Source organism: Python bivittatus, unplaced genomic scaffold (genome assembly GCF_059951505.1).
Source record: "Python bivittatus isolate LINGU-HERP-01145 unplaced genomic scaffold, Pbiv_v1 ctg000480_np1212, whole genome shotgun sequence".
NCBI classification, from domain to species: Eukaryota; Metazoa; Chordata; class Lepidosauria; order Squamata; family Pythonidae; genus Python; species Python bivittatus.
The window spans coordinates 93,040,783-93,060,654 of NW_028277075.1; the positions used below are offsets into that span (position 1 = coordinate 93,040,783).

The 19,872-nt window shown below is 40.7% G+C and overlaps 1 long non-coding RNA gene across 3 annotated transcripts in view; it reads right to left on the reverse strand.

Moving 5' to 3' along the window:
* Positions 1–19,872, reverse strand: part of LOC148215073 (uncharacterized) — a 180,770-nt gene that overhangs the window by 47,805 nt on the left and 113,093 nt on the right. For 2 of the 3 annotated variants that reach the window (XR_015797229.1, XR_015797227.1), the window contains one exon: positions 7,941–8,031. This is a non-coding gene — a long non-coding RNA (uncharacterized LOC148215073). Of the gene's footprint in view, positions 1–7,463; positions 7,832–7,940; positions 8,032–19,872 lie in introns of those variants that run through there. The other variant, XR_015797228.1, reaches the window with a different exon arrangement.

The following is a 19,872-nucleotide window of genomic DNA, read 5'->3' on the forward strand; positions in this document are numbered from 1 at the left end:
GCAGGAGAAAAGCTGCTTCTAGGCTGAACCATTTGGGGCTGCAGGTGGGAGGATGTGACATCAACTTTTTCTGTGACAAATTATCCCTGTGCAAGAATACCAGTGTGTCAGGGAAAGGCTAATGCCGCTGCAGCTGTTATTTCTAAGAAATGAGCAATGGAGTTTATGCAATATTTATTAAGAAGGTATCTACATTGATTTAAATAAATCTGTTTGAGCTGGTGGCACACTTAGAATTTTAAGAGCATTTTATGAGCACCCACATTAAATGGTTCCATCACAGGCCTGCTGTTCACAAAGAGAAGGGAAAACATTTCCCAGGATCCAGTTCCCCACTGCACCTCAGCTTCTGTTCTCTTCCTGGGCAGGTGGACACATTCTCATGCAGACCACTGAGTGGCAAGCCCTATTTTTTAAACATTATTTTCTAAGAAGGCTTCCAGGGTTGAAGCAAGATCCAGAAGCATTCTGGGGGGGTGGGGAGGGGAAGATTACGCTTGAAGTTAGTACATTGCTTCAAATGTTTGAATTGCCAATTTTTCCATTCCAAAAACAGGTAAAAGAATATAATAAATACATCAACCAACCAACCAACCAACCAACCAACCAACCAGTATAACCAACACTGGGCAGGAGATTGAATTAGATCAGGGGTCCCCAAACTCTTCAGCTGATTGACCCCTTCATGAAGTTTCAGATTATTTATCGACCCCCAAACATTTATTTTATGAAAATACTTTAATGAATACTAATTTAACTAATAGTACTACAAATAATAATAATAATAATAATAATAATAATAATAATAATAATAATAATAATAATGGAATTGCCTATATTTTCAGACTCTAGCTTAATAATTCTTAGGTCCTTGGTTAGGACTTGAATTATTAAGTCTTCACTAGCCTTAGACTGTGAATCTAAATGCAGATTATTACTACTACTACTACTACTACTACTACTACTTCTACTACTAGCAACAGTGACCCCTTGGATAATCCCATTGACCCTTGGGGGTCAATATTGACTGTTTGTTCTCCAAACTGGACTAGATGATCTCTAAGATCCCTTCCATTCGGTGATTCTATAATGAGGTGGGGCACTAAACCTGGCAGGCATCATAGGAGGGTCTTGCTGTCAAAAAGATACTAGGTAACAGCAGTTCCCCAGCACAGTTCTATGCATGAGAAGTAACTTCTACTTGCTAAGGCTGTGGCACACATCTGAAGGGGCCCAAAGTGGATCCTCCTGGAAGCATGGAGATGGCTGAACCTTCAGGAAGATTTGCCATGACTGCTTTGAGGCCTTTTCCAGGCTACCTGTGTACATGCAGGCACACCCAGATGACACTTCTGCCAGGGCTCCTGGGGAAGCACCAAAGCTGCATTCATGGATGCCTGCAAAGACAGTCTGGGAAAACCTTTGAAGTAGACGGACCAAGACTTTGGAAGAGCTCAGTCTTCTGGAGGGCTTGGCTGCTTAGGGCTTCGAGGAGGGCAGTTCCGCTCAGGCTGACATCCTTTGTGAGATATCTCTTTAAACACTTATGCCAGCCAAATATGTAGCTAATATCCAGCCCTCACTATAAAACTGGTACCACTGACCTTGGGCTTGGGACAAGGGACCCCCAGAATCTGGAAGAAGATTCAGTCTGAGAGGAGTGTCAGCTACCAACTAAATTCCCCAATTATCACAGAATTTCAGTCCACTTACCCCTTACTAAGATAATAATGGGGAACAATATACATGTGCAGAGGAAAGCAGCTTCAGGGTATCAAAATATGTAGTAAAACCTGAGGACATAGTGTCTAAGATTTATTAAGGTAAGGGAATGGAGACCAAGGAAGATTGAACAAGGTCACAGAACATAGTGTTAGAATATTTTCCTTATATGTTTACAATAAGTTTAAATTAAGGATCAATGAAAGATTGTATAGACAGTAGTAATGCCATTTTATAAAAGGAAAAGGCTGGCTCCTGCCATTATAAACAAATGAACAGATCTTTTAGCAAAACGTATGTAAAGGAAGACATATCTTATGTATAGAAAAACATATGTATAAGAAAGATAAAATGCCCATTTAAGGAGACTTCTGTTTTAACTCTAGATAAAGAGACATCAGTTTTAACTATAAATAATGTGGCATCTGTTTTATCTCTAGATAAGGAAACTTTTGTTGTAATAAACTAACACATTCCATTCTATTGAGAATGATTGGCTAAATTTTTAAACTAAAAAAGCTATAAAAAGGGAGAAGGAGGAGCAGTCCATCATGGCTGCCACCCAATGTTACTTGACAACCCTGGCTTGAATAAACATATTTTCTTTGCCCTCCACTGATCGTCTGGTGTGTTTTATTGGATTCCCAGCTTGGGCGCGAACTATGGGAGAAGATGTCTGATCCTTCTGACATTAAAGAGTTCTAGAGTGACATACTACATTTACAGAAAGATTTTATGGCCTTATTTTACCTCCATACAAATGATAGCGAAAACTGAGAAGGAAAGGGGAACCTTCCACTGGAGGAAGGATAAAGTGCATTTGAAGACACATTTGCAATTAGTGCCTGTCAAGGTGAGCAAAGGAAGCCATGTGGCAGGTTCATTTAGCTCTTTAGAAGGGGAGAGAATAACTTGCCCACAAAATACCTTTGAAGCAAAGCATTCTTTTGAAGCTTTGCACAGCCCTAGTTTGTAATTCTGTGGAGAAATGCAAATTTTTAAAAATCCATAATCAGTATTTCTACTGAAAAGGGTATTTCTGTAAAAGATAATGAATTCTTGATGGGATGAGAATTTTAAAACAAAACTTTCTTCAAACCTGCTTTATAGAAAAGCCATCATATTACAAGCATAAATAACTTGCATGCAGGAAGAAAAGGGGAGATAGATGCACCTGTGAAGCAATCCGTGAACCAGCTTTTAGAACTAATCATGTTTTTTAGTGAACTTCTGCTTCTCTGGATGATAAAAATTGATATCCATGTTGTCTTAGTGCTTGAGTGAACAGTTGAGGGAAGAATGGATTAATGGAATTAATTAAGGAGAGAAGATTAATACAGCAGCAAATGATTTGTGGAATCTTCCTCAGCTGCTAGAGAACAAAAATACCTGTGGGTACAGATTATGAGGGAAGCAGACGCTTGGCAAAATTAGAGGTGATTCTGTTGTCCCATAAATTGCAAGTGTAACCCAGAAGGTTACAGAGGAATTGAGAAATAGTGCAAACTGAGATAGGTGAGAAGTGAGGAAATGAGAAGTCACAAAAGATAAATAGATCATGGGAGGAGATGGGGGGGCTGCTGGCAGACAGCATGGAGACTGCAAGGAAATCAGAATTGGGGACCTCTGAAAGAGAGGGGGCAGTTGTGCCAAAGAGTTGAGTAGGCAGAAAGAAAACTCAAGAGTTTGAGAAAGGTATAAAAAGTAGTGTGAAGGATACCTGACCCAGGCAGACACACACACAGGGGGAAAAGAGACAGTTAGGTTCAGCCTGAAGGCAGAGGTAAGGAAAAAAGGAGAAAAAGAGGGAAATAGTTAATCTGTAGTAAAAGGCAGCTTCAGGAGATAAAGGGAATGAAAGTCAACACTTGCTATGAAGACAGACAAGATTGCAGAAGCTTTAGACCTGGAAGTCCTGTCTAAAGTCCTTTCCACAGCTATAAGGACAATGGCCTGTGTGTGATACAAAAGGATTGAGATCACTGACACATTTGGCCAAGGTGGATAATTCACAAGTTTCGCCAGCAAGTATTGCACAGTATAGGTAGTCCTCAACTTATGACCAAATTGGGACTGGAATTTCCATCGCTAAGTGATGCGATCATAAAGGAAGACGTCATGCAACCACATTGCTTAGCAACCACAATCCTGGCAATCACTGTTGCTAAGTGAATGTTACTGGTCGTTAGCCATGTACTCACCCCGATCCAAGCCATTCCAAACTTAGTCCCTCCCAGTCCCAAGCCTCAGTAAGATAAGGGACTACCTCCACATGCCTATCCCCCCCCCCACATCTCTGCCCTTTGGGCTGCCCTGAACCCTGCCTTGCACCTGCAAGCAGCCCCAGAACCACATGGCTCTGGGGCTGCTTGCAGTCCCTGAGCCGTGGCACAGCATGAAGCTGCCCCAGCCCAGGTGCACGAAGCTGCCCCAGGAAGCATTTGTTCACCCAGCTGCCTTCTCTCCCAGTTCCCCGCACAGGGTTTCGCCTTTTGCACCCAGCCCCCATGGCTGAAGCCGAAGTGTCTCACTGCCTTTGCTGTTTCCTTTTCAGACCCAGTTTCTCTGGCGAACGTTTCCCACATGTTGAGTAAGGGAGGGAGAGGATGGAATGCCTGAAATTCTGAATATTGGGTTGTTTCTAACATTGTTTTAAACTACTAACCACTTAGAGCAGTACGTGGAATTTATTTTACCTTTTCTTCGGCACTATTAGAAAAGGCAGCACGGGCAATAAGGCAAAGATCAGAATGTGGTTTTCAGAACAGAACACACATCATTCCTACAAGGTTGCTGACTATTAGTATTTTATAATATTTTTCCTCCCTTTTTAATGAACTGGTTCAATATTGTTTATATTTTAATACAGCTCACTTTTGAGACCCCCAAACACATACACTACATGGGTCAATTTTGAGATTTGAAGGTGACAAGATTACATTCAAATCTGAGATCAAAGGGAACAATATTCTATTTGAAGCAATTCAGTATCTGATTCAATCAAAAGTTCAAGATAGGCAAAGCATAAAAATGCCTGCAGCTGCCTCTTCTTTTGGCAGAATGGAATGAAAATAGCAGGGATGGTAGATCTATTAAACAACATTAAGCTGACAGGGTTCAGCTGGATAGCTTCAAGGGCTTCAGCATAATACATTTTTGAAATATTCTCCCATTGTTTTTTTTAATGCAGGGAAAAGGAAACAACAGCACAGCACTCTCTAAATTGTTCTGAAAAGAATCTCTGGCTTAGCCGTGCTGAACCAGTGCAAACAGTCTCTCAGTCAAACTCAGAAATAAATATTTTCCCAAACATTTTAAAAGTAGATCAAAACATCCACCAATCAGTGACCTCTTACTTTTCTGGCATGACAAATTTGTTTGCATGCTTCATTAGAAATGTATCCTTTGAGGAAATCTATCTATCTATCTATCTATCTATCTATCTATCTATCTATCTATCTATCTATCTATCTATCTATCTATCTAATAAAATTTCAGAAGTATCTCTCTGTGTGGGTTATTGCTACAGGTAGTCCTCAGGTTATGATGGCAATTGGGACCAGCATTTCTATCTCTAAGTGATGTGGTTGTAAAGCAACCTGAGTGTTGCTGGCAATCCTGAGAGTCACACTGCTGTTGTTAAGCGAGGATTGCAGGTTGTTAAATGAGTCCCAGCACATTGCAAGCAGGCAGCTAAGGCATGACATGTAGCGCAGCAGGGCCGGGGCTGGCTGCTGCCAGGCAGGGGAGGGTGCAAGCGACTTAGTGGAGTGACTTGTGACCCTTCCCTGCCAGCTTCCCCATTGACTTTGCTCGCGGGAAGCTGGCAGGGAAGGTTGCAAATGGCAATAATGTGACTGCAGGACACTGCAACCATCGTAAGTGTGAGCTGGTTGCCAAGCACCCAGATCATGATCCCATGACCGTGGGGGTGCTGTGACGGCTGGAACTTCAAGGACCAGTCGTAAGTCTCCTTTTTCAGCACCGTCATAACTTCAAACAGTCACTGAACGAATGGTTGGTAAGTGAGGACTACCTGTATTTAAAATCAATGTAATGAAAAAGGTAACATTCATTAATGCTTATTTATTTAAAATGTATATCCCTTCTACTTCTAGAGGCTGTTGGCAGGGGAGGAAATGTAATGTTATTGCTGACTGAAGCCTTATCCCAATAGTTGTGCTTCACTTTTCCTATGTGTGTGTGTGTGCGTGTGTGTGCCTGTGCACCTTCAAGTCAGTTTTTGACTCCTGGCGACTGCCAAGACTAGTCCCTGCAGTTTTCTTGGCAAGGCTTTTCAAAAGTGGTTTGCCACTGCCTCCTTCCTAGGGCTGAGAAACAGTGACTGGCCCAAGGTCATCCCTCTGGCTTTGTGAGTAAGGCGGGACTAGAACTCACGGTCTCCTGGTTTCTAGCCTGGTGTCTTAACCAGTACACCAAACTGGCTGTCCATCACTTTTCCTAGCTATGGCTTTATCTCATGGCAATGGGGACAGCTTGGGCTAGCGCAGTGTGCCATCAAGGAGTAACTCCCAATGCTATAGAAGCTGACCTGCTTGCAGATATGGTGGGACCACAGAAAATAGAAAGGGAGGAGAAAGATGTATTGATTCTGCTGATGGATTTCATTTTATAATGGACGGATGATATTATTACAGTCCAACCCAGCATTTCCTGAGATATGCAGCAAATCAATTTATTCACAGGTTCTGAATCACGGTTTCTCAACTGGGGTTCCATGGAACCCTAGGGTTCTGCGAGAGGTCACTAGGGTTCCCTGGAGAGATCATGTTTTATTTTTAAAAAAGCAGAAACCAAAGAAAAACCCTCCAACTTCCAACACTGGGTTGGTCCAACAAAGTGCGTGTGGACTCTGAGTGGGGGTGAGGATTGCAAACACATGTGCAAGTGGGGAGCTGAGGAATGAGCTGAGCTGAGCTGAGGAATGAGCTGAACTGAGCTGAGGAGTGAGCCAGTGAGTCAAGGAGAGGAGTGAGGAGGACAGGAGAGAGGAGCAGCAGGTGGTGAGAGAGTGCGAGAGAGAGTCACCACCAAGGCCTCCATGCCAGGGCTCTCCTTGATGGCATGTGTCTGCCTTTCTGCAGGCATACTTTCTGCCTTTCTGCAGGCACCCACCTGTCTTTCTTCAGGTGCAGTGGCCTGGGGGGTCTATTTCAGGGTGGGTGCAGGAGATCTGGGCTAGGCTGGTCTTGGCACTAGTGGCAGCAGGAGCCACCCACAAAATTGGGAAGGGGAGGAGGCGGGGGAAAGGAAAAGGTGGTGGTGGTGGTGAAGTCTTTGGCATCAGGGTGCCAAGATTTCAGGATAGTTGAGGAGTCCAAATATTAAGGGGAGAGGTGTTGGAGGTTGCAAGGCATCAACCCCCCTCTAGTTTTGCAAGGGGGACCTTGGGAGAGGAGGTGGAAGGGGGAGTGAGAAAGGAGAAACTAGATTTGGGGAACGAGGTGCTGGTGGTGCATGGAGAGGGGAGGAGGCCTACCGACCCGACTCAGCGTGCCAGTGTCATCTGTGTCCCTCTGATGCATTTTGCAGTTATCATTCATGACAGTTTGATATATTGCTCAAAAACTATACACACCTTTAAAAGTAGCCCAAAATAGCAACCCACAAAGGCCGAAAATTTCCCACAATTGATCTCCAAAATTCAAGTTTGGCCCAGAATTGAGTATTTGTGCAGCAAAAAAACAAGCACAAGTTTCACATTAAAGAGGTAAGTTTTATTCTTTATTTTTAGTTTAAGGATTTATTTAATGCACACATACAGGCCTACATGTGAAATGAATATAATAATTTTGCAACTTCCGGTCTATATTTGAGCCTAAATGTGCGGGGATTCCACAAGGCCTGACAAATATTTCAAGGGTTTCTCCAGGGTCAAAAGGTTGAGAAAGGCTGGTCTGAATTATCACTTGATTGGATGACTGGGAAGAATAGTTCACCCAAGTCTTGGTTTCCTCCCACTCCTGACTCATCGCTTATGTGCCCTCCAAAACTGGAAAACATCCTATATTACTCTTCATCTGTTTTTTGTTTTGCAACACAGCTTGGCCTCTTGTCTTTTCCATTTCATGTTTCTAATAGATATCTACTGCATTATAAACAGAAGTAGAAGAAATTGTACAAGAAGTTGTATACTAACAAAAAGACACTTGCCCAAATTATCTGGATTTTGTTATCTAATTATCCAATTTACTTACATTCATATCGTTTCCTCCTGGTGCCTGTTTGGAATGAATTACCTGGGTCAGATTTAGAGGCAGATGTTCCAGGAAAATGCCTGCAGCATAGCTGAGAAAGAGCAAAGATGGTTATCTAGTCAATTGCCTATTGAACAATTGGAACAGCACAGTTCTCTTTCACTTTAAAGTCGGGCACATTGGCTTCTAGGTCAGCATTGTGCTTACGTTATTTTCCCCCTTTCCCCCCTTAATCCATAACCTTCTTTCCCATTCAAGAAATGGTGAGCATGTTAATGACCAATCTGATCCATGCACACATGTAAAATGCCTCTGCATTTTACAAAAACACAAAATATAAAATGTTCAAGTAAAAATATTAAGTTTTATTGCTTGTTTTATTTTAATTCTCCTTAGTTCTCCCAGAGATGGACTACAAAGAGAAAAATAATGTTTTCACGCAATTTTCACCATCAGAGTAGCACATTTTGTAGTGGTTATTGAAATTCTATACAAACATACATTCATTTGATGTATTTATACCCTATCTTTTTTCCACCAAATAACTCCTTTGACTTACTGATTGGCTTTAAATATCCATCTAACCTATAATGGTGCTTTCCTTGGTTTTGGCCAGGTTTTGTGAAAACTCAGCATTGTGGTTTGCAGCCTTAATTAATGGTTTATCACAGTGAAACAGTCAATTATAGCTCAGTCAACAAATTTGTGTGAGCAGAGAGACAGCTTGCTGGAATGGTTCAGGTCCAGCTGTTCTCTTACTGTTACTCACAAGTTTTATATTACACATTTATTTTGGCATAAGCTTATCTGGCGATTAGACTCTGTTTCCTCAAATATCATTATCATTATTATGGTTTACGCGGTTCATTTTCCCATGTGACCTTGTACATTGCACTGCTGAGAGGGACTGAATCCAGACAAGAATATAGTAAAATACATCCCTTCGTAAGAACATTATGTCTTAATGGCTACGTAGTGTGCCACAAATCACATTGATGGGCTTCATAGTAAATACTTGGCCTAAGAGTATTCACTCTCTGCCAGAAGTAAGATGGATCTCTGACAGAATACCTACATTTTAACAAAAAACTAATATTGCAGCTTTCCATCCCTGTGTGTGCCATGGAGAAATTCTGAATTGTGTAGTCCTGTATGAGCTACCAAGAGTTGTTATCTAAAGCTGTATTACACTTTCCTTAAAACATCTGGCTTTGTGGGTATTTTAAAGGAAACCATACAATTTATAATGGATAGCAATGCCACGTCTAACTATTCAGCTTAAAAGCATACAATGGATTTTCCTAGTCTCTTCCTCCATAAGTTAATTGCTATGTTATCAATGGCCTTCTACTTTTTAAAAGAAATTTGCCGTCAGCTAGTGAAATTATTACACCAACGAAGTGAAGACTGCATCCGTGGAATAGCACCTACATACATGGAAATGGTCAGGGATGACTGGATTCTTTTCTGTTTCATTCCTGTATCTCCATTCTGCTATCTGCCATGGAGAATTTATAAAACTTGTTTAAGGAGTTTGCAGTTGCTGCAATATTCTGGTTGTGTCTTATACTCACCTAAGATGCTCCATGATGAACAAACACTGATTAAACTATGGAGTGAAACAGGAGTCTTAAAGTGATCCCATTTCTTTTTCGTATTGAGATTGAGTCAATGGTCATGTAAGTGCACTGGCAATGAATATTCAAAATGGAATCTTGGTCAACTAATTCTTGTATCTACCAGAATTCATTAACTTCTTTAAATTTAATGTTAATGTTAAAGTTAATTCCTGAACTTCATTAAATGACACAAAAAGGAATCCTGATGTGATTATGCTGAGACTTTCCCTTGCTTTGTGATTTAATTAAAACACAATTGTGTTAAGCACATTAGAAATCTGAAAATACTCTTAAATTGTATGAATGCACATGTTCTATTCTGCATTGTTTATTGTTTATTCATTTATTTAAAAATATATTGACCATCTTGGTCGCAAGGAACTCGAGTTGGTGTTCTGCTTGCGTTAGGCTTGAAAGATGTCAGGAAAGATGCCAACAGATTCAAACCACCAAATTGTATATTTTCCACAATCCCACTATATGTGAATTATAATGCATATGGGCATAACAAGCAGAATAAAGCAATGATAAACAGACTCCACAAGTAGCTTTTACAAATGGGTTTTCCAAATGTATGTAGGAAAAAGCTCTTCCTGTTCATAATAAAATACTCTCTTCATTTAAACTCAAGAGAGGTGGAACATCGAGCTCTAGATGTAAAAAGATTATTAGCTGCTGTGATAGAATGAAATTTGCCCACTGGCTTCCTCCAAACCATCCTGTTCCCTTTTCAGGCCTTCTAACACTGAGATTTCCTAATATCGTAACTGTCCATCACAGAGACTAGCAAGAAAGCTGGATTTCCTTCTTTGAAGGTAAGACCCTGAATCATCAACCGAAACCAAAAATATTCTTGCTAGATCAAGAAAGCATTATTTATTCATCATCCTCTACCACAGCAGCTCCAATAACCTTGGCTGATCTTTAAAAACTGAGTAGGACCAGACCCAATTAATACTTGGATGGGAAATTACCAGGAGCTTCCACGGCTGAGGGCTAGATTTGAGAATGTTATAAAACGCACCGCCATCTGGAAGTGGGCAATGCTAAACCACTTCTTCACATTGTCAAGTAAACTACATGAATGTATCCATGAAGTCACCAGATGTCAGGCTGGTCTTGAAGGAGATTTATTTTTACCTCTGCTATACAACTTGCCAACTTGCTGCATCATGTCACAATTCCCAGAGCAATAACTATATTCCTCTGCGTCCAACTACAGGCAGAGCCTTAGCTATATACAATCTTCAGAGACTTAAGCTTTTCTTTCCCCCTTTCCTTAGAGAGTTCAGTAACAGCTCAGTCACAGATATCAACTAACTCATGTTCTTGTTGTGAGATATATAGCAATATGTACATAGGAAGGCACTAAGACTACGACTATTCTATCTGCTGGGCCTGCATATCTTTGCACCACTGCATTTTTTTAACCCTATGACTCTTTGCAGCATTCCTTTTGCTGAGAATTCCCTATATTTTCTGCTTGGCAATCATAACAATACAGGAACAACCTTAAAGAACCAAGTAGTCATAGAAATATATGAATCAACTCTACATTTCCAAAGATATGCACTGTCTCCAGGAACACTACGGCTAACTAGATGGCACCAATTTGTTGTTGTAACTTCCATATAGATCTTACAAAGCTTTCTGATGCTGCTCCCTGTTTCATGGTGATATAATCTGTTGAGCATCCAGTATTTTCCATATGATACTATTGGTGAAACATTTAAATAAGCAGCCACTCTCTTCTTCCTTCTGGGAACGAACTGAAAAGTTTAAGCAAACTATGGAAAATATAAAAAGGGTTTCTCCCCTCAAGCATAATGGGAAAAATGGCCAGAGATGACTAAAAAATTGACCTTAACTACAATAAACTGCTCACAGCATGACTAGCAATCCATCAATTTGCTCCATTTTTGGCAGAATGCCACACTGGAAAGCTGTAATAATACTCTAAATGTCATAAACCAGAATGAAATAATTACTGAGCTACTGAGGTGACCCGAAAGACAGCTTGCTACTTTGTAAGAATGACAAGATAGGTTTAAACAACTTGTCTTCAGGTTGTAATCTTACCACATTTTCTTGGTAATAAGTTCCACTGACTCAGTAGGACTTACTGCTGAACCAAAATGCACCAGCATTGACTTAGGGTGCTTTTATAAATGGATAGGGGAATCTCCTTCATTCTTCACTTACTTTACTGCCTGATAAAGGTGTCCTAGTTTGGTATCATGTGATTTGACTATCCACATTCCCTAAGTGCAATCACTAGTAAGGTAGAAAAAATGCTCATCTTACATGATCTTCTGAGCATGAGAAAAAAAAAAATCCTTTTTGATCCTCAGTAAAACTAGTTACATTCTTAGGATAAGCCTGACTTTAACAGGCTGAGTGGGTAGGTAGGTCACCCGGCTAGCCCAGGCTAAAATGGAAACAGGCAACCTGTTTAGGAATTTATAATGCAAGTATGTAAGTTGCAACATTTCTGTGGTGATAGCATCATGCACATCTTGCCATCCTCCCCACCCCTGGCTCTTTATGGACACCCATAGATATGGCCTGGAATACTGGAGGCCAGATTCAGCCCCTGGGGTGGATTGCGCTCCAAGAAAAATGCTATATGGTAAGAGAAAGGGGGAAAAAAAGCCCCCTCTTTTACTCAATTCAAACCTTTATTGGCACTACAAACATTAAAATACAAGGAATTAACATATCATAAAGATAACAGCAAAAAACAATACTCAAAGAAGAGTTTGGTTACATTTCCTTTTGAACACTTCCTCCAAAAACTTAGCAACGATTTGGGTAATCTCAGATATAGCATCACAAAGCAAATACCGGCAAGATGTCACAGGATCCACAACGTTCAGTGGGTATTTACCCTGCAAGGCTCTTAAGAGCAAATCATGCCGAAGAGACACAAATAAATGACAATCGAAAATGATATGATAGATTGTATCTGGGCTGCCACAAAGACAGAGCCTGTCATGGACGGGAATGCGTTTATACCTTCCAAGGAGCACCTTAGAAGGAAAAGCATTCACTCTAGCCAAGAAAAAGCCCCTTTGCTGGGAAGGTAACACGAGATCGTTTAAATAATGTGCCATCTTGCCCAACTGATTTTCTATACCAAGCATAGCAGGGGAGCATACGTGAGGTTGGGCTGGTCTGAGTTTGTGGTATTCCAAGTTCAAAAGTCTCTGTTTAATAATGCTAAATACAAAGCCTTCATCTGAGAGGTATAGGTCCTCAATTGCAATCCCAATCTGTTTAAGCTTGGATGTAATACGTCGCGACCACAGCGAGATGTAATTGTCTTTTTTCAGATATAATAGCAGACTTCGAGGAGCTGCTCTAAATAAGATTCTAAGCCAATATTTAATTGGTAATATCCAGGCTTTAGTTTCAATTGAACTTTGACCTGTTTCTATGCAGATTATGGGATAAGAGATGCAATTAGGAGTCCCTAAGAGCTGCCTCAGAAAGGAAGCCTGTATACCTTCCACTTTAGCGTTAAAAGCTCTCAACCAAAGAGGGATACCATAAAGTATTTGAGAGAGAGATTTGGCTTTAAATATCCTAATTGCTGCCGGTACAAATTGATTACCTCTTGTAAAATAAAACTGTTTGATCTGGGCGGCACAACAATTGGCTAAGTGGATTGACTTATTACGATGAGTTACCCAAGAAAGATTATAGCTAAAAATAATGCCAAGGTATTTAAAAGTTTTGACTTGTTCGATTTCTGTACTGCCCATAGACCATCTCGCCGTACGCCATCTTTTAGCAAATGTTATTACCTTTGATTGGAAAAATTAATAGTGAGTTACTTTGACAATAATTGTAAAATGCCTCCAAATATCTTTGTAAGCCCACCCTTGAGCAAGAGAGAACTGTGGTATCATTGGTGTAAAGTAACAATGGAGTAGGAAGATCACCAAACTGGGGGGGTGACCATTAACTGAACTAAGCGAATGGTATTCCAAGTCCAAAAGTTAAAGAGGTGAGGAGCAAGGACACAGCCCTGCTTAACTCCCTTCTGCATAGGTATTCTTTCTGTTAAGTGACCCTTGGTCAAATATTTAACTTGACAAGAGGTGTTTGTATGTAGTTTCTTTAATAGGAACAGCAGCCTCAGGTCTATTCCTTGTTTCTTCAATTTAGTCCATAGTACATCCCTCAGAATAGAATCAAAAGCACTTTTAAGATCTATAAATGCTACAAAAAGCTTTTTCCTTCCTAAATTCAGGTATTTTTCAATTAGGAAGTTCAGTGTAGGGGGCAGAATGTTCAGGCCCAATTACATCATTTGTGTACATCCAATCTAGTAAACGGCGTTCAAGATGTTTAGCGTAAAGCTTGCCTAAAATAGATAAAAGGCTGATTGGATGAAAATTACTGGGCTGATCAAACCCACCTTTCTTGTAGACTGGAATTATTATCAAATTGAGCCAGGTATTCGGAATTTTGCTGTAATAATCAATAAGCGTAAATAAGGAAGCCAATGGCTGGGCCCACCAATCAACAATTTTTTTAAGTAGTTCAGCTGGGAGCCCATCTGGGCCAGGTGATTTTCCCATTTTTAGATCAGCAATTAATTCAATGATTTCGTCTGTGCTCACCGGAGGCCAAGGTGGTAAATCTAAGGCAATGGGATCATCCTCCTCATTGTAGGGAGCTACAGGGGTGTCATACAAAGTTGAGAAATGTGCCACCCATTGCTGAGATGTAATAGCCGGGGTGGCAAAAGAGGAGTTATCACTGGGATTGCTCGAGGTAAGTTTCCAAAAAGATTTGCTATCCTTGCATTTGATAGCCCTATACAATTGGTCCCATTTACCCTGAAAAAATATATTTTTTTCCCCTAATGATAAAATCTTGGAAGCTTGCCTTATGTTTTAAAAATTCATTATATTTGCTAGAATCCCCAGCCTGGCGTAGTTCTTTAAACATGCATCTCAATTTCTTTTTCCGGATATGACATTCCAGGTCGAACCAAGTGGAAGATTTTAAGACAGCTACCTCAGCAGGTTTAGCTTTTAGACTACATTTGCTAATTACGCAGGAAAAGATGGAAAGAGCATCTTCAACCAAAGTTGAGTTAGTTAAACCCACTTGCAAGCTGATCATTGGTTCAGATCCAAGTAAAGTATGAAAATCCTTTTCTAAAGCTGCAGACCATCTGATTCTTTTAAAGATATTATTGGAGGCATGACTAACATAAAGCAATTTGCGCTCAAAGTTTGATAAATTGCATTTTAAAACTATAGTCAAAGGCAAATGGTCACTTTCGATGCGAGATTCAATGGTAAAATAGGAAATATCGGACAATAGGCTATACGAGCAGAGCATATAATCTATTACACTTTGACCCTTTGCGGAGCTAAAAGTGCACCCCTTTGAGTCGGGGAAGCAGCTTAAACCGTTCAAGATTATCAGATTGTGCATTATACAAAGGTCTAACATCTTCCTCCCTGCAGTATTAAAAGCTGCATCACTAGATGAGCGGGGTAAGCACAAAATCGGCTGTAAAAGCCCTTCATCATCAAAGCCTAATTTTGAGAACCAATCATTAATACTATTTCCAATTCTAGCGTTAAAATCACCAGCTATAAAAAGTTGATCTGCAGGAAACTTTTTAGTTAAGAACGAAATATAGTTAAAAAGCTTGTCCCAATTGGCAATATAGTCACCACCTTCTGCAGCCTGGGGTAAATAGACATTAACAATAATAAGTTTCATGGAAGGTAGTACTAACCTAAGTGCTTGAGCTATAGGGGGACATGAATCTAGCAATAAAATCTGTGCATCAAACAAATAAAATTGCTAATCCAGCCCTGTGACGGCCCCTTGCTAAAAAGTTTGTAAACTTGAAGAATAAAATTTCTAAAACCATTTAAATTAAAAGGGTTTGCTGACCAAGTTTCCTGCAAAAGAACCAATCAAAAGAAGTTAAAAAGTTTATAAAATCCATGTCATGTGTTTTGTTTCTCCAACCTGCTATATTCCAAGAAACCAAACTCAAGGAACCAGAGGGGGTATAAGTACTTAGTCAGTCCAGCTCAATTATATAATTCAAAGAATTAGAAGGATTATCGAATATGCAACCATTTTGGGGAATGGACTTTGAGGCAAAATGTACGGCTTCCATGTTTGTAAAGCTTGAGTCAATCAGTAACTCTTGGGGGTTAGGAGTAGCCGGCCTGGTCTTTAGGCCTTTAGGGATCATTAGGGTAGGCTTCACATGGGGACTCAGTGAAGAAAGGATCATAGTTTCTTTGTTGTTCACTGCAGGGCAGGAAACCTCATCATCTCTTATGTTTTGTAGTCTGTTTTTTATTAATTCTAATCTTTCTAAAATCATTTGTTGATCCAGAGTGGGTAAGGTTCCAAAAGAACAAAGAAGATCTTCTTCAACTGAGTTTTCCAAAAAGTTGTAGAGTGTGCTGTTCTGAGGTTGAGTCCACTGTTCACTGATGGGTTCTAAAGGCTGTTGGAGTTCTTTTGCAGACCTATCTATCGGATCAGTCACCGCCAGCTGAGGGAGCATTGACTCCCACTGCTCTAGTCGGAGTTCTTCGTTGGCTGGCTTAGTCTTTGGCCTCTTAGAGAATAGGGCTTTGACTGTTGTATTAACAAAAACACGTGCTGAGAAAATCCCTTTTATCCAAAGGTGCTTTTGATATTTTTGGATTAGTAGGGGCAGTCTAGCAGACTGAAATACTAGCATAATTCTTTGTGCCCATGGAGTCTGATTAAGGAGTTCTACTGATTCCAAATCAATCAATTGAGGTTTAATATGAAGAAGCGCATGAAGATGGGATTTAGCCTGAAATTTGTTTTTCCAACTTGGGATTTTCCCTTTATAAGTGCCCACTGTTAAACAAACTTTGGTTGGTTGTAGTACCAAAGATTGGGTATAGTCTTCACACTTTGGCGAAGTCTCTAGTTCGCTGTTAATTCTCTGAGATGTTTCACTCTCCTGGCAGTCAGGTGGAACTTGACATAACTGCTGAGCTCTTTTATTAAATGCTGGAGAAGAGACCTGGGGATCATGACGTAATTGAGCAATTTTAGTATGGAGCTTCTTCATTTCAGTCATAAGACTGGAAAGATAAGTTTCGATTCCTTTTCTATTTACAAAAATACGCTTCACTGTTTGGGCAATTAAAGCAATGTGAGACTGCTCAAAGGTGAGCACATCAGACTGTTCCTTTTCTTCTGATTCTTTCCTGCCTCCTTTTCCAGTTTTCTCTGACTCCAAAGCCCTGTTAGGGAAAAACATATGCTGTTTCTTTAATTGCCCCTCCCCAAGACTGGCTTCGGGCGTCTTCTTGCTTCTCTAGCACCAACCCTGATACTTCTCCACCCTCCAACTCCATGAACTCGCAGCAATCAGCCTCACCAACAGCAACAAAGTCCTCAACTCCCTCATTAGAGGTAAAAAAATCTATCTTAGTTTGTTTGCCAGCTGGTAACAGAGTTGGCTCCTCAGAGCTCCTTGGACGCTTGCGAAGAGTCATAGTCCTTCCTCCACTTTTGTTTTTACACTTGCTTTTTCCAAGTCCTCAAATCAAATCCCTGTTGCTGTTAACTTAGAAGGTTTTCCAGAAAGATATACTGTATTCTGACCAATTGCGGTGTTATAGTTGAGACTAGATTGTAATCCACGTTAAGATTTACTCTTGCCTATCTAGTAATAGTAGCAGGATTTTTTTCCTTGGGTTGAAAAAGAAATCTACCTTAACCTCACAAGAGATTAGGGAACTTCTCCAGGCAGCTCCCCGTCTTCGTCTCTCAGCTTGGCATACTCCTAATATACGTCTTTTACTATATTAATTAATGTATTGCCCAAGTGTTAGGTTCAGCTAATATTTAGAATTAGTCAGTTAAAAAAAAAAAATACAAAGCTGCAAAGGGCTTCTATCAGTGGAATCCTCCCTGCCCCGCCATTTTGTTATTTTATATATATTGTGTGGAACTAATCTAGGCTATATAAAAGATCTTGCTACTCCACACAGCTAATTTTTTGCATTTAGGAAAGATTTTAATATACTTAAAAATAGATTGTACCATAATGTAAGTAAAATGAGAAGAGTAGTAACAGTATGTTCAGTAATAGGTTGAGTGACATTTAGAAAATTCTCTTGAATGTTTAGACTTGCTGGAGGGAAATACACTTTATAAAGATCACAGGCACTCCCTATGGAGACCTATAACCCTCCTTGAAGCTACTCACCAGCGACCAATAGTTTTGTTCTCTCTGTAAGAGACAATTGCAATTGGCTTAAATATATGCTAGCACAGCCTCAGGGAATACTGATAAAGGGGCCTTTAAAAGATTATTCAAGTATAGTTCAAAAAGAAAGATATCAAAGCACTGTTAGCTCTGTGTATAAAATCAAATGCCAAAAACTGTTAATCTAAGTTAGTCCCATACGTTTTACTGTAATATTGTTTCTTTCTTCCTCCTCCTTTAGAAATTCTGGTTAAAGCATATGTGCATTTACAAACAATTTAATTTTCACTACTGTTATTGGTGGGGAATTTTCCACAGGAAAAAGTATCTGAATATTAATATTGATAAAATTAATTAGCATCAGAATGAGTGAGGCAGTTGTGAACTCTGAAAGTGTAGTGTGCTTTCTGTGTTATGCAAAAGATCATAATTAGAAAAGGAAGAACTAGCAATGGGGGTTGGAGAAAACACAAATCAGAAAGTCTAAAATGCTAAATTTGGTTTGAAATTGTGTTAAAATTCAGAACTGGCCATCTGGATACTTCGGACAAGTGTCCAGAAATATGAAGAACAACAAATGTAAAGCAACTGAGGCACAATACAACGATTAGTCTCTGTCTAAATGTTTTTCTACCCATATGTTGGACTAAAACTCTCCTGATTTCTACTGATCAGGTGGACTAGCAATTCTGAGGGTTCTGGTCCAACACTCACAATGTGAGTGGAGAAAGGCTGGTGTAAGACATTGCACAGGCAACCAGAACAGTACTAACATGTTTTAAAATAAAGAAAATGAAAATGTGCAGCTTAGTCATGTACTGGACAGCCTTTATTTGAATTTGAAAGAAAATCATGTTTCTGTGTATGTACACCATTCTCCTTTTAAGGCAACTGTAAACTAGCAGTGCACAAGACTAAACTATTTATGAGGTCTCTGTAGTTACTAATCTACATGCTCCCCTTATGCCTTTTAGAAATGTCTTCCTTCTGTCGATAGCCCAGCTTTTCTTTCACGGCACAAAGTGATGGACAGAGTGGTTCCTTTCCAACTTAATTTCACAACAACCCTGTGAGGCAGATTTAAGTAGAGGTGGAAATTGGGCCAAAGCGATTTTGATTTGAACTGAGTCTCCATGGTCCCTTCCAAGACTCTTTTCATTATATTCCACTGGTTTCCAAGAAATCAAAGCTAACAGAACAGTTGTTTTAAAACCCCATAGCAACTTTAATCTAAATTGTGTGAGAAGGCAGGGAGAAGTGAGGGCCTCAAACGAACCATGTTTGCTAAGGGAGAGCGCTGTGCACCATGGGGCAGCCTTGGGGGGACGGCAGGAGGGAGGATGGGCAGAAGGCACACTCGCACCAGAGTGGAGAGAAACGGCAGGGGGCGGCTGTCGGGTCAAGTGGGGATTGGAATGTGTATTGCGCTGATTGGATTCGGAAAGTGGAATGTCTGCGGTTTTGCGGTTAATTAGCGGCGCTCCGGGGCGGTAAAAAAGGTGAGATTGTGAGCCAAGCCCTCGTAGGAGGGGGAGGACAGATAGGGGGTATAAAAACCTGTCAGACCTTGCTTCGGGGTTCCTCCATTGCTGCGGGAGGGACCCACTTTTGCAAACGTGCCCAATAAAAACTTCTGTCTACTGGATAACCGAACCCGTGTCTGTCGTTTTTTGACAAAATTGGCGAGCCAGCCAGGAGTCCTCGACGTGGACCGGACTGTGGGGAACCGGTGAGTAATCGGCCGTAACACCCCGTTGAGGTGTCTCCCGTTTTCCCCGGAGTCGGGTCCAGGACGGGACTCCAATCGCCAGTCAGACAGAAGTAAAGAGGAAGTCGGCCGACGAGGGGACCTCTGGGAGGTCTGGTGAGTACAACCTACCCATAATCTCGGGGAGATTAGCGTGGTTACGAGGCGTTGGACGCCGCAAGGGGACAGAAGAGTCCGGGACCTTCTGTAAGGTGGGAAACGTAGTCAGGAAGGATGGGTAAGGCGCAGAGTAAGAGTGTAAGGCCAGGGGCCAGTGGGAAAAACGCAGTAGGGGGAATCCCCACGGATTCTCCATTAGGA